The 15670-nt window shown below is 47.8% G+C and overlaps 1 long non-coding RNA gene across 1 annotated transcript; it reads right to left on the bottom strand.

Moving 5' to 3' along the window:
• Positions 1 to 2756: 2756 nt before the first annotated feature.
• LOC143274274 (uncharacterized) lies at positions 2757 to 13127 on the bottom strand. Its single transcript, XR_013052811.1, has 2 exons — positions 12978 to 13127; positions 2757 to 11049 (listed from the first exon to the last, which is right to left on the bottom strand). It is a non-coding gene; the product is annotated as an uncharacterized LOC143274274 (long non-coding RNA).
• Between the last annotated feature and the right edge of the window lie 2543 nt (positions 13128 to 15670).

Below are 15670 nucleotides of genomic sequence, written 5' to 3'. Positions count from 1 at the left end.
GAGTCATTGGTCTGATTCAAGTCTTCTGGCACATCACCATCACTGGACCTCACCAAAATTCTCAGACATCCTGCTGTTGCCCCAAGTCATGGTAATCCTATGGTTAGCGCTCCACAGGAACAGTCCCTTCACCCACCCGAGGAGGTCAAAGATGTGGTAGATGTTAGGGTGGGCCAATGGAAGACCCAGGACGTGGGTCTGGGTGATAGCTGAGCTGGTCGGTCCAGGCCACTGGGACTGTCACCTTCAGGCGAGGTGCAGAGCCAGCTCTCCTAGGCCCGTGCCATAGGGGCCAGCTCTTCCTTGCCTGCCTGTTGTGGGGTGGGATCATCTCTACCAAGTGTGAGGACCATCTCTACCAAGTGTGAGGGCCAGCTCTCCCATGGAGGGGGGGCAGGGCCAGCTCTCCTGCTCTGAGCTATTTCCTTATCCATATATGAAAAATCTCATTTTCCTAGAAAGTTTTAGAAACGGCGTTAAGTGAAGACTCACAGTGACTGTGGCTTCAGTGGCTACTTTTTCACCTGGATGTAACCCTTCGATTGAGACTTTCCCACATTCACAGTGAGTGGGCTAGGATGGATAGCTTTCATCAACAGAACTTCAAGCTTGTCCCTTTCTGGGCCTTGTACATAAGTTTACATCTTGATAGTCGAAGAAAAAAAAAAAGAAGAAAAAAATCTAGGTTATACTAATAATGGAGTGACATTTTGAGATTGCTTGAGTTTTGCCCTCACTGGCCTGGGTTCTCCTAGCTCCTTTACATATTAAGACTGTTCTACAAAACTCAGCCAGAGATGGCCTAATGTTTTGTTTTGTTTTTTTAAACATAAAAAAGTGTGTGTGTGTGTGTGTGTGTGTGTGTGTGTGTGTGTGTGTGTGTGTGTGTACACGAGTGCTTGTGTGCCCTTGAGCACATTCACATGCATGTATGTGAGGAGAGAGGACACCTTGCAGTAGTTGGCTCCGTCTTTCCACCGTGTGGGTTCTGGGGGTGGAACCCAGGTTGGCAGCAAAGTGCCTCCCTACCCACTGGCCCCCAAAGTGGATTTTTTTAATCTTACAGATTACTCATGGACAGCTGTACCCAAGACCCTGTCTCCTGCTGTGGCCTCGGCTGCATGTACCAGCAGCTCCCCTGCCCCTCCCTGCCCCTGCCCAGGTCTTCCCAGAAAAAATGCACTAGCATTTGGTATTTGTTGGGTGAACTAGGCAGACGAGTCAGGCTCTGCACACCTCAGTGTCCTTATCAGTAAGATCCAGTTTGTAGAGATAAGACTTACAGAGCCTCCAGAGCCAAGGACTGGCTTTGGTTACTGCTGGAGGAAGTCAGCATGTGCCATAACTACAAGACCTGTCTAACCCTTTCAATCCCGGGACCACGGCATGCCAAGATGTGAGGTCGGACGCTCACTGTGAAAGCCAAGTCTTCTAGGCAGCCGGAGCACGGAAGGCCACAAGATGGCGGTGAACGACACCAAAGAGGGCTTGGGAAGCGCCCTCCCTGCAGCTCTTGCTAAATGCAGAGCTTTAGTGGGGGCAAGGCAGAGCCTACCCTGCCTCTGCGGAGTTAGGACAGTGGCTGCCTGGGGTGGGGTACTTTTTCCCCCTCCTGCCTCCCTCTCCTCCCTCCTTTCTTGCTCCTCCCTTTCTTTTTCCTCTCTTCCCACCTCTCTCCCCTCCATAGGACCTCATGTAGCCCAGGCTCACCTCACCTTCACTCTGTAACCTCGGATAACCTTGAATCTCTGATTCTCAGGATTACACACCTGGCTAAGGCAGTACTGGGGATCAAACCCAGGGATTCACGGATGCTCGCAAGTGCTCTACCAACTGAGCTACACACCAGCCCTCTCCACCCCATCCCCCACTCTTCCCACTCTGCTTTCTACGTGTACTGCCTTCTCTCTGCGCTGGAACTTCAGGCCGTGTCTCTCTTCACGCCTCCCTGTCCTAGGTCCCCACTCACTCTTTAGGCTGGTCCTTGAGTTCACAGTCCTACTTGATTAAACTTGGCTCATGCCACTGTGGCTGAACCAGCCCAGGCCACTCAGGTACCAAGAGCAGAGAGAATCCGCTTAGCTGGCTGATTCTTAATGTCTCAGTGTAGATGCCTCAGTTTTTTCGAGTCATAACCAATGGGGATGGATCCTAGAAAACTCCGTCTCTAGTGTTCCTGCAGGTTCGGTAACTCAGAATGTGATGATCAAACTCTCAACATGAAAGGCACCATGTGGGTGTGCATGGTCCCAGCTTGTTCCCTAATCAGCCTTTGACATCCACACTACAAGTACCCTGGTCTCGTTACTCAGGTTAAAGAATGCCAGGAGACCAGTGTTTGAGTTGCAACAGGGATCTGAATGGTTTATGTTCTAACTCTCATGCTATCCGGCTTCCACGGGGCACACAAATGCTTCTTTTTTCCTCTTTCTTCCCTCCTTCCCTCCCTCTCTGCTTGCCTGCCTTGCTTGCTTTCATGCTGGGCTTTTCTGGCGTTCAACCTCTAATCCATCCAAAGCCTTGTTCCTTCAAGTGATATTCAAGGCCTTCCTCACCCAGGGGCCAGTCAGCCCTCAGCAGTCACTTGATTCCTGTGCTGTACCCCTCACCTGTCCCTGACTTCTCTCCCACTGTTGGCCTCGGGCGGGAGACCCTGGTTCTATCTGTAGCAGTAGCGCCTGCGTTACCACCAACCGTTCACCATGTCTGAGCGAAGGGCTGCGGATTAAAAAATAGAGACAAGAGACAGCGAGTCATTCGTACGTTTGGATGTCGAATGCCGTTTATTGAAAGAGGGAGGAAACCTTAAATACAGGCTTACAACACAAATGGAGGATCCCCTGAGGGCAGAAGTTCGCTACCAATGGTCTACATTCTAGACCCAAAGTTCTGCATTCTTGCATCTAAGTTGTTTACACCAAATACAGGATGCACCTAAGTTGTTTACATCACAAGCAGGATGTAGGAACAAAGAACCTCCGGTAAGCTCTCCGATGATCCTAAGCCGAGAAGGACACCGGCAGGGAATCTGAATAGGAAGGACACCTGGTCAGGCAAGCAAGGCAGCAGCCACTCACAGTCGGGGGTCAGGGCCCATGGCGCCCACAGGTCCCCCCTTTTTATTAAATGAGCTTCTGACTTAGGTTGCGTGGGACCAGCAGACCACCTTACCCGTCATAGAAACACTTGCCCAGGCCACACAAGTGCTCTGTCTTAGGTTGGAGGCAGCGGCCCAAGCATTACCCGTCTCTGAATACTCATTATCATACAGACTCAACCATGTGAGCTGTAGAGTGACTGCCGCCAAAGATCTCAAAGTGGCACTGGGCTTGCAATCTGTGCGACACAGAAAAGACCAGCAGGAGTCCTAACCCACCCATAGCCAGAGGGCTACAGGCAATTGAACCATTCCCTATTTAAACGAGCCTTACCGCAAATAGGAGTCCTGTAAGGTGGTATCCTGAGCAAATGGAACTTGAGTTTTAAATAATTTACAACTTACAAAGCCAATTATAATGTATAAAAGTGGAATTAAATTTATCATGCCCAATAAGAAGAAAGATTAACTAACTGTGGTAGCTACTTTTGCTGCCAGGGTCTCCATTGTGCTAGCTGTAGTAACCAATTATGAAATAGCAATCCCAGAAACAATAGCAGCAGTGGCAACAGCGATGTCAGTGTCTCTTCTGGAGCGTGTGAGCATCATCTGTGTCTAGCTGCCACGGTCCACTGGCATGGACACGGCTCCAGGAACACGAACCACCAAGGCCCATTTTTCTTGATCCCAGCACTACTTAGGCTGGCAGGTCTGCAAGAGAACAACTGAGAGACATAAAGAAAACAGAAAACAAAAACAGCAAACAAGGAGCAGAACTAATGGCCTCAGTAATGGCTACATTCAGGCTCACAAATTTTGAGGTATCTTCAGAAAGGCTAGATGAATTTCAGGAGGCAAATAAATGTTGCACAGAGCCATTCCTGAAAAGTAGGTACTACACCAGCTTGAGGGGGGTTGCAAAATGCGAAAAGCTTAGCTGGCATGCTACTGTTAGCAAATGAAGTTCATTGACCTTCAGAGTTATCCTTGATCTCCAAGGTGTGATACATTCTCAATGTTTTTTGAAAAAAGTTACCATACATTACCTTCTGAAGAATCCAACCACATGGCTACAGTTCCTAGGCTTACAATAATGTTTGCCAAGGCTGGCCATATTGGGCTCTCAATCCCCATTGGCATCAGAAGGGGAGAGTTTTTTACGAAGGCCCAATAGGTCTCTGCCATGTTGGGATTCAGCAGCAGCCACAGAGCGTACACAGCGTTCAGGAACCCACAGAGGAATTTCATTGTCCTGCGGAAAGACACAAACAGATCCCCGGGCCCACACCAACACTGGATCGGGTCCCCTCCAAGTGCCAGTAGAAAGATCTTTCCATCGCACCAGAGGATGATTTGCAACAGGAGCCCTCCAGTGCTTATCTGCAGCAGATACTCCAGCAGAATCCACCGATAAAAAATTTAAAATATATAAAACAAGGGAAAGAATAGAATGTGGAGAGGAGAGATGAGCCCCTAACTCCCCCCTTTTTACTTTAGCAATATAAGTTTTTAAGGTACGATGGCAGCGTTCTACTATAGCCTGCCCTTGAGGATTATAAGGAATACCAGTCTTATTAACAATAGAAAAATCTTGGCAGAATTTTGAAAATCCCGTACTACTGTAGGCAGGACCATTATCAGTCTTTATGCATTTTGGCACTCCCATGTAAGCAAAAGCATGAAAACAATGATTTTTTACATCCTTAACCTTTTCCCCTGAATGGACAGAAGCAAAAATTAGAGAAGAATATGTATCAATAGACACATGGACATATTGTAATTTTCCAAAGGAAGGCACGTGTGTGACGTCCATCTGCCACACATGATTAGGTAAAAGTCCTCGAGGATTAACTCCCAAATGAGGAACAGGTAAAAATTCCACACAAGTAGGGCATGATTTAACTATCTGGATGGCTTGTTCCCGGGTTATGCCTGTATGATAACGGAGAGATCCAGCATTAAGATGATAACGCTGATGTAACTGAGTAGCCTTATCAAAGGCAGAACAGACTAATGTGACAGCCATACGAGTAATGGCGTCAGCCCTCTGATTACCTTCACTTAGAGGTCCAGGCAATTGAGTATGAGCTCTGATGTGGCCCACATAAAGGTTATGAGAGCGAGACCATATAAGTCCTTGCACTTGCAATAAGTATTCATGAATGGAAGAAATGGATGGTATGTAGGCTGTTGTTTCCAAAGGCATAATGGCATGTGCCACATATTGACTATCGGTATAAATATTTACACTCTCATTAGAAAACATCTGTAAAGCAAGCAACAGCGCCTGTACCTCTGCCACCTGGGCAGAAGTGCCCTGGACTTTTATTCTCTTTACTATGTTACCAGAAACCACCACAGCAAAACCACGTGAAGTGCCATCAGTAAATACCACACGGGCCTGAGGAATAGGAGTCATTTGTACTATCTTGGGAAATATAACAGGATGCAATTTAAAAAATTGACACACATCATTGGAGGGGTAGTGAGTATCAAACTGACCCTGCATGGAGCATGTCAATATGGCCCAATCATTATCATTAGCTTGCAACCATGCTACTTGAGACTGGGTGTATGGGGTCACCACAATATCTGGCTCCTTACCAAAAGTTTGAACACTGATCTTGATTCCCTTAAATATAATCTGAGCAACAGCTTGTGGATAAGGAGTGATGATTTTTGCTGGAGAAGCTGGGGAATGTACCCATAAAATAGGACCTGTTTGCCAAAACACTCCAGTAGGTGAATGAGTAAAACAAAATATCAAATACAATAAGGGAGAATTAAGATCTATATACTGTACGTGAGCCTGTTCCAGGGCCTCTTGCACACGTTGTAGGGCTACACGTCCTTCAGCTGTTAATTTACGGGGAGATGAAGGGTCAGGGTCGCCCTTTAAGACATCATACAAGGGGCGAAGCTGACCTGTTGGAATTTTTAAAGTGGGCCGAAGCCATTGAATATCTCCCAGAAAGGTTTGGAAATCATTAAGTGTGCGTAGCTGATCCATACGCAGAGTAATCTTTTGTGGGCGTATGCCCGTGCGTAACAATTCATGACCTAAATAATGATAGGGAAAAGATACCTGTACCTTTTCTGGGGCTATCTGTAAATTAGCCAAGCTAAGAACCTCTTGTAAATAAGAAAAGGCATCAAAAACAAGTTTTTTATCTTTAGCAGCCATTAGTATATCATCCATATAGTGAATTATATAAACACCTGGAAAAGCTTTTCGAACTGGAGCTAGGGCCAAAGACACATAAATTTGACATATAGTAGGACTATTGGCCATTCCTTGAGGCAATACCACCCACTGATATCTCTGATAAGGTTCCTTAAGATTCTCTGAAGGAACACTGAAAGCAAAGCGAGGACTGTCCTCGGGATGCAAAGGAATGGTGAAGAAACAATCCCTCAAGTCAACCACAATTAACTGCCAATGCTTAGGAATTGCCACAGGGGCAGGCAGGCCAGGCTGTGTTGCTCCCATGAGAAGCATGGTTTTATTTACAGCTCTAAGATCCTGTAACAGCCTCCATTTTCCTGATTTCTTTTTAATAACAAATATAGGTGAGTTCCAAGGTGAAGTGGAAGGAATGATATGTCCAGCATCTAACTGCTCCTTAACCAATGCATACGCAGCCTCCAATTTTTCCTTAGCAAGGGGCCACTGCTCCACCCATACAGGGTCATCACTCTTCCAAGTGATTTTTATCGATTGTATTATTGAAGGCTGCTGTGCAGTGACCCCTACGGAAAAGATCCTAATCCTCTAGTATCGCCAGGACCCCTAGTGACACAGTTTTTGTCTGCCGCAGGGAGCGGGTCTCCTTGCAACATTTTCCCTAAGCCTTTGCCCGGGCAGTAGCCCTGACTCTTCAGCATCTGTTGTACAGGCTGTGTAGTAAGCACCGCTCCCATGCCATCCAACACATCCCGTCCCCACAAGTTCACTGGAATGTCAGGTAGCACAAAGGGTTGAAAAGTTCCTGCATGACCTTCCTCATCCTTCCAATTTAAAAGTAGCTTGCTCTGTAATGGCGACTGAGCTGTGCCGATACCTTGTAGGTGAGAGGTAGAATCTTTAAGGGGCCAAGCTTCGGGCCAATGTTTTAAAGAAATAACTGAAGTGTCAGCGCCAGTATCTAAAAGACCCTGAAAATTGTGATCATTAACTTTTAAATTTAGCATGGGTCTTTGTTCTAAGGTGGAAACCCAGCACGCTAGAGGGCCCGTAGAGCCAAATCCACCCTCACCTCTGTGTGGTTTAAGAAAAGGATTATTAGTATGAAAGCGGGGCATCAAAAGCAGTTGTGCTATGCGAGCACCCTGGGGAATAATAGTCACCCCTTTACCAGCCTCAACCATGATTCTAATTTCCCCTTCAGAGTCTTCATCTATCACTCCTGGAATTACTCTAATACCTTGCATAAGAGCGCTACTCCTGCCCAGAATCAGTCCTAAAGACCCTGCAGGTAGTGGACCCATAACTCCAGTACCGAGAGCCTGGGGACCCATCTGAGGTGTTAATACTGTTCTGGTGGAGGAGCAGAGGTCCAATCCTGCGCTTCCAGGGGTGCCTCTGATAAGGTCTTGGACAAAAAGGGGTTCCTTCGAGGAACAAACTGGATGGGATGGTGGGAAACTGGGGATGGGACAGGTGTATCCAGGGCTCCGTACACCTGGCTTTGGGGGGTCCGGAGCGGACCCCGCTGCCCGTTTCCCGACGGCGGTAACCTATTTCCCTGAGCATCAACCTTAGATCGGCACTCATTACTCCAGTGATCCCCCTTTTTACATCGCGGGCAAAGTCCCGGTGTCTTTGCCGTTGCTTGGGCTCCAGGACAATTTTTCTTAACATGACCTTGCTGGCCGCATCCAAAACAGGTTTTTGGGCGGTTTCCTCCAGAATTAATCCCCCTCATGGCTGAGGCCATTACCTGTCCCATGATGTGATGCCCATCTATATCTCTACATAGTTTAAGATAATCATTTAAGCTCTTATTTTTATGAGGCCTAATGGCCTCCTTGCAATATTTATTGGCATTTTCAAAGGCCAGTTGCTTTACTATGGGCATGGCTTGATCAACATCCCCAAACACTCTCCCTGCTAGTTGAAGCAGGCGATCTACAAATTCTGCAAATGGTTCTGACGGCCCTTGAATGACTTTAGATAGTTGTTCACCAGCAGCTTTATTAGGTAGCCCTTTCCACGCTCTGGTAGCGGCCACACTAATCTGTGCATAAACTGCAGGATCATACAAAATCTGTGCTTGTAAAGTGGCATACTGCCCTGAACCCGTGAGCATCTCAAGATTACGAGCCGGGAAGCCTGCAGCAGCATTTCTATTAGCTGTAGTTTGACAATGTTCTTGAAACTCACTCCTCCAAATTAAATAATCCCCCCCAGAGAGAGCGGCGCGACACAGCTGCATCCAATCGCTAGGGGTGCAATTTGAGGCAGAAAAAGATTCAAGTATAGCGATGGTAAAAGGAGCATGGGGCCCATATGACATCACAGCTTCCTTGAGCTGTTTGATGCTTTTAAAATCTAGAGGATTGTGCTCCCTTTGTCTCTGCCCTTGAGCATTTTGAGTCTCTATAACCGGGTAAGCAACTCCCCCCGTCAATCCCTCCATGGGTGCGGAAGGAAGGACCTCCGTGTTGCAAAAGTCAGGATTATAGGTTGGAGGTCTATCCTTGCGAGAAATCTGTGATTTCCCTCTTAGGCATCTAGCATCCTTTTCTGATCTGACTTCTACATCATCACCCTCTAAAGATGACTCTGCAGAATCGGAAGACGACTCTGCCGAATCAGAAACATCAGAAGTTTGAAGGGTTCTGAGAGCCTCCTCTATCTGAGACTCCTCCAACACAGTTTTAGCTTCATTTAAATGTTCTTGGACTTCAATATCATCACTAAGCAATGCATCCTTAACCAAGCGCCACAAAGAAAAAGTAGCTAAGGATACGGAATCCGGTCCTTCTTTATGCAAATATTTCTGTAAGTCAACCTTGACCTGTTCCCAATCTGGTATATTAAATCCTCCGGAGACCAGAAACCAAGGACTAGCATTCTGGAGGATTTGAACAAAATCTTTAGCCGTCTTGCTCTTAATGATAGTGCCTTGCCGCCTCAACAGTCCAATTAATTGTTCCTCGAGGAGCGACTGTGAGCTAGTAGCACCCATTCCAATCCACTCTTACCGTAAAATGCCGGCCGGCCTTCCAAGAGTGTCCGTCAGCTGGTCCTTTCTTTCTCAGATCTCGGTAGGAACCTCCATTTGTAGCAGTAGCGCCTGCGTTACCACCAACCGTTCACCATGTCTGAGCGAAGGGCTGCGGATTAAAAAATAGAGACAAGAGACAGCGAGTCATTCGTACGTTTGGATGTCGAATGCCGTTTATTGAAAGAGGGAGGAAACCTTAAATACAGGCTTACAACACAAATGGAGGATCCCCTGAGGGCAGAAGTTCGCTACCAATGGTCTACATTCTAGACCCAAAGTTCTGCATTCTTGCATCTAAGTTGTTTACACCAAATACAGGATGCACCTAAGTTGTTTACATCACAAGCAGGATGTAGGAACAAAGAACCTCCGGTAAGCTCTCCGATGATCCTAAGCCGAGAAGGACACCGGCAGGGAATCTGAATAGGAAGGACACCTGGTCAGGCAAGCAAGGCAGCAGCCACTCACAGTCGGGGGTCAGGGCCCATGGCGCCCACACTATCTCCACCAAAGATCTCTGCGTCTCTAAGAGGTGACTCCAATGGCTCTTCTTCCATTAGGCTCTGCAGGATGGGACCTCCATGTCCATCGGGGTCCCGATGTCATGCAACATTGAGATCTATACAGGTGTCACTCCTCATCTGAGGGGCCAGGTTTTAGCTCTTCCTCTCATGACTCCTGGCACTGAGGAACCTCCATGGGCCTGGAGTCTGCCTTTCCATTTAGTGGACAGGCTAGAAATGCTTAGTCATATGTAGACAGTTAATTGGGTCATAGTGAGTTCTAACCACTTGCTTGCTTGGGTCTTCTTGTTGGCATGTTGACCCGTCAGCGAATAAACACGGGGAATTGGCTGACAGACCAATTCTACCCCTGGCAGATCCCGCTTTGGCCAAGTTACCAAATATTCAGTCTCTGCTGCTCGCCTGACCTCCTGTCATCGTGCCTTTGTGAGCCTAGTGACGACCTGATCCTTATCTTTGGACTCTGCTCCAAAACCTGCTTGCAGAGACTCCGTTCACTCTGGTGTGGTGTAACTCACCTATGGTGTTCTTCTTGGGCAGTACGACCTGTTCTAACCGGAACAGAGCCCAAGAAGGATGGAGGCATGCATCCTTAGGCAAGGGGGGGCTTTGCAAAGTTTCTCAAAACGACCCCAGGCTCTCCCAAGTTCAGGCTCATCTTGACTCTCTGTTATTCCCTCAGGGAGACTTTTCTGCAGAGAGCTCTTGTGACGGGGTGGGGGTTGGGCCTCTGGCTGTGAAAGTTCCTGTCCCAGCTGATAAGAACGTCTGTCAGCTCCAAAGAAGGGGCTGCCCTCTAGCCTGCCCTCCTTTCTTCTCCCCGTACCTCCTGGACCACTCCTGCCCAGACTCCTCTCCTCCTCCTTTGTCTTCTCCAACAAAGGGCTTCTTTCAGGCCCCGCCCCTTCTCACCGCCATTTGCCTCTCTCTGAGCTCGTCCATTCTCATGGTTTCATTAACACCTCCTTGTAGATGACCTCTACAGCCATGACCTTTTCCCGTGCCCCAGACAACAGTTTCAATCGCTGACAGGACATCTCCCCTCCTGTACCCTGCCGGCCCCTCCACCTCCGAGGCCTCTGGCTCCTTCACTCTCTGCCAGGTGGCTTGCTCTTCTGGGTGTTCGCGTCTCTGTAGGGCTCCTGTCTTGTTTCCGGGTGTTTCCAGCTAGACGCTTGGGCTCCATCCCGTGTTTGCTCTGTGTGGGGAAGCAAGCTTGGTCTCAGGGCAAGAAGGATCGAGAGAGCCATCCAGAGAACGTCAGGAACTCACTCCAAAGAAGAGAGACACATCAACAGCTCAAGGCAAGCAGGAGAGTGATGTGTGGGCTGCGGCGCCCAGCAGCCTTTGGGCTTCCGGCAGAGCTCTGGGTTAGTCTGCCCCTCCACCCCCACCCCTCCATATCGCCACCGTGCAGTTTCATGAACTGTTTATCATAGCTAGATCACCACCGTGGTCTCCTCTGTTTCTTTGGTTGTGAGTCTCCGTCCATCACTACCTCACCCCCCCCCCATAACTACTCTCACCAGGTTACACTAGCTCTTTTTTCTTTTTCTTTTTCTTTTTCCTTTCTTTCTTCTTCCTTTCTTCCTTTCTTTCCTTTTTTTTTTTTTTTTTTTTTTTTTTGTAGTTTTGGTGCCTGTCCTGGATCTCGCTCTGTAGAACAGGCTGGCCTCGAACTCACAGAGATCCGCCTGGCTCTGCCTCCCGAGTGCTGGGATTAAAGGCGTGCGCCACCGCCGCCCGGCACACTAGCTCTTAAGAAAACAAAAATTCATCTGGTGCCCTATCTTGCTTGATGGGCATGCTCTCTCAACACCATGGTTAGAACGTAGCATCAGGCTCACTCTGCTGGACTCTGCATGACGTTAGGCAAGCTGTTGAACCTTGGTGCCTCATCTGCAACATGAAGCTGCTGTTGTGAGGACAGAATGAATTAATAAGGGTGCAAATTCTAACCAGCACCCAGGAAGTGGTAGCTATTATCACTGACCTGGTGGGTTTGGGGCTCCGTGTTCCTCTGAGGCTGACTCACAGGCCTCGGGGAGTTCTTCCCACTTGGTGATGAACCCTTACCAAGGACACTTTGGTTTCTCAGGTTACGCAACTCCAGCTCAGCTGTCAGGACCACCTTAGTTCCCTTACCCTGCACTGACTGTATCTTGGGTGCCCCAGCTCCTTGTCACCCTCTCTCATTAGACCTTGGATCACAGACAGAATAGAGAATGATAAATGCATTTCTTCATAGCTCTTTCCTCCCGGAATATACTGCCCTTCTTTCAAGCAGGTAAAGACACAGGACAGCTAAAATTGGCAGCATCCAACAGGACTGTCTACTTAAGAACAATCTCCTGCATGCTTCTGTTTTCTCTCTGGCCTTTTCCTGCAAAGAACCAAAGACATTTAAGGTGGTATAGGCCACATGCCCATAACTCATTTCTGCAAAAGCCATTCCCTGTCCTGAGGTGGCTATGGAGCTCCTGAAGAACTTTCCAGAATCTCCCGATGACTGCAGTTTGCAGTAGACAAGACCCACTGCCCAGTGGTGGGTGTCCCTGACTTTTCCTCTAATGATCAGTCCAAGCCTTTGCTGCAGGGACTTGGGATCACCTCAGCAAAGGTTCAAGTGGCCCGGGGTACACAGGTGAATGAGCCCCCAGATCTGACAGCTTTGTTCCTGAGATCAGCCAGAGCGAGGGAGGATGAGACCCAGGGGGCTGGAGCCGTTTAAGAAAAAGAAAAGCAGATTTTCCCCTCATCCCCTTCTTCCTCTCTAACCCATAGCACGTTCACATGACCCTCAGCCCTCGTCCCAGAGGTAAATAAATACACATTTTATAACCACCTTGGACAGATTTTTGTTATTAAGGAAGGAAATTAAAAGTCTCTTAAGTGTAGATAATGTGGAGCTTGCTAGACAAATTGACAATAGCCAGGAAATTTGAAACACAGGGCTGCACCCTCCTCTGCTGGAGTGTCTGCTGTGAGCTCTATCGCCTAGCTTCAGGGCGTGGCAAGGTAGCCCAGAAAGTCCTATCCGTAGACTGGGGGGTATCTCTGTGGGAATCACATCTGTGGGTCATTTGGTGTCACCAAGTATCAATTTGGCCATTGTGAGGCTCTTACCTGCTTTTAACCTGTGTCCCTCTATTTGTGTTTTGAGGGGCATCAGACGGGAAGGGCAGTAGGAATCCCACCCATGAGTCCCAGGTGACCCTCTCTTAATGGGATCCGCCTTTCACGGAGAGAGAAACATTTCTGTCTGGGGACTGTCCCGCTTGCTGGCCTCCCTAACCCTGCTGGCTGTCACCGGGGGAGTAATTATGATGTAAATGGGTGGGTGCTGGAGGGAAGGTGAACTCTTTGCCCTCCCCCAGCACTTGAGGACAATGAAAGGTGACTTTGTTTATTTATTGAGCTATTACGGCTTAGTGCTAAGAGGAGCTCCTGCCAAGAATGAAACCGCCATTTTTTTTTTTTTGATTATATCTTTAAGCACAAATTGCTTTGTTACTGGTCAATATTTGTGGGGGAAAAAAAATCCAGCAAAAGCCACATTCGTTTGATATTGCATACATTCTTCCTGTATCTCACTGGGTATGCCGAAAGTAAACCCCTTCTCCGATATTTCCCACATCTGGTCTTAATATTACAAAGTCTTTGTCTCATGTACTTTTGATAGACAACATCTTTGTGGAGCATTTTGTTATTAGACTCTATGAAATGTTGATATTAATCTGAGCTGCCCTGATCTTCATGGAACACGAGGCTAGTCGGAAACTATCCTTGGAAGCATCTTTGGGGGAGGAGTATGTGGGGATCAAGAGATGTATTTTGACATCCTTCCAAGAGTGTTTGACTGTGTTTCGTGGGAACGCTGCATGCGTTTAACCCAGAGGACCTCCAGGCAAGGTTGCTGCTTGATCCAATTCTCCCCAACCAATGTCTGCTGCCCTCCATGTCAGGAGCCTTGGAAGGGAAAAGGACGGATGTCAGGTTTACCCCCTCCACTCTGGGACTAAAGAAATTGAAGCTCTGTGCATAGAGTGCCAAGAGACCGCCAATCCTTTCTGGATCTGAGTGGACTTAAAAGCTGGAGCTGGAGGGATGGCTTGCCACAGGGCCATGAGAACCTGAGTTGGGTGGCTAACACCCACATAAAGCTTGGTGTGACCGTGTGTGCCATAATCCCAGCACCAGGAGGGAGAGACAGGAGGATCACTTGGGCTTTTTAGCCTAGGCAGTCAAACTGATGAGCTCCAGGTTCAGTGAGAGATCCTGTCTCAAAACAATAACATGAAGAGTCACTGAGGAAAAACACTCGACACTAACTTCTGCCACACACACAGATGTCCACACACACAGATGTCCACACACACAGATGTCCACACACACAGATGTCCACACAGATGTCCACGCAGACACACAGACACACAGACAGACAGACACACACACACACACACATGCCCACACACTTGTGCATGCACACACACACACACACACACACACACACACACACCTGATTTTTCCTAGATCCACGCTTTTTTTTTTTCTTCGAGTCAGGGTTTCTCCGTCTAACAGCTCTGGCTGTCCTGGAACTCATTCTATAGAACAGGCTGGCCTAGAACTCACAGAGATCCCTTTGCCTCTGCCTCCCTGCTGGGATTAAAGGTGTGCACCACCACTGCCTGGCTTTAGAATGCCCGTTCTTAAAAAGGCTGGCCCATATTGCTCTCTGAGGGGATGCTATTCCCTAGATTTGGCCAGGCCTAATTACAAAGGGCCTTAGCTGAGTTCTAGGCCAACAAAAGGTCCTGTCTCAAAGTGGACATGAGGAATGATGGCTTAAGTTGTCCTCTGACCTACACATGTATGCACATGTACACATGCATACTTAAGAACACATGCAGATACACATACACAGCTTAAGAGGAACCAAGTCCAGCATGTTGAGGCACTCAGGGATTAGTCCTGTGTTGTCCTCTGCAGACTGGGTCCCCAGACCTGACCTCTGCTCACCCTTCCTCCATAGCACCTGCTGCTTGCTTTTAAATGAAGCCTCGCCAAATTCTCCTTGGAACCAAACTCAAATCAAGATGCTCTCTTCTTAAAGGAGAAAAGTCCACTGAAGAAGAAAATTAAACTGAAATGTATATAGGTGACATGTGTCAGCCAGTCTCATACACGAAGGTAAGATTAGAAGCTGCATTTCCAGACATGCTTTGGAGGCACCTCCAAAGAGGAAAAGATCTTTTAATCCCAAGAATGAGCAATCATCTGCTTCCAAGGTTATAACGTTACAGGGTGCTCTCGGAGGTGCAGCGCACTGGTCCTCCTTGTTTCAATTCTACGTATGGATAGGAGGCACTCTGAGATGTGTGGCTGAAATAGAGGGGTGATGTATAGAACAGGCTGTTTAGTATGCTCTGCGGTTAAAAACTGAAAAGAAGTACTGTGGGGAAGCATAGAAAATATCCCAAAGGATAAAAGCTGGCAAGGCTGTATCAGGCTGATGAGCCAGGTGGCCCAGGTCCAGAGTAGAAGGATGTACTTTCTACTGTAAAGTCTTTTTTCTCTTTTGAAATGTATACCGTGTACCTCCATCATCCATTCAAGAAATTAGCTAAAACCAAACACACACTGAGTCCTCTATTTATTCTGTGTAGTCTTTTGAAACTCTGCTAAATTTCTCTCCCTCTCCTCTCTCTCTCTCTCTCTCTCTCTCTCTCTCTCTCTCTCTCTCTCTCTCTCTCTGGTCTTTCCCTCCCTCCCTCCTTTCCTACTTCCCCCTATCTTTCAGACAGGGTCTCATGTAGTCC

Source organism: Peromyscus maniculatus, chromosome 7 (assembly GCF_049852395.1).
Source record: "Peromyscus maniculatus bairdii isolate BWxNUB_F1_BW_parent chromosome 7, HU_Pman_BW_mat_3.1, whole genome shotgun sequence".
Taxonomy (NCBI): Eukaryota; Metazoa; Chordata; class Mammalia; order Rodentia; family Cricetidae; genus Peromyscus; species Peromyscus maniculatus.
Note: the sequence above shows the minus strand (reverse complement) of the source record. Positions and strands in the feature narration are given on the sequence as shown.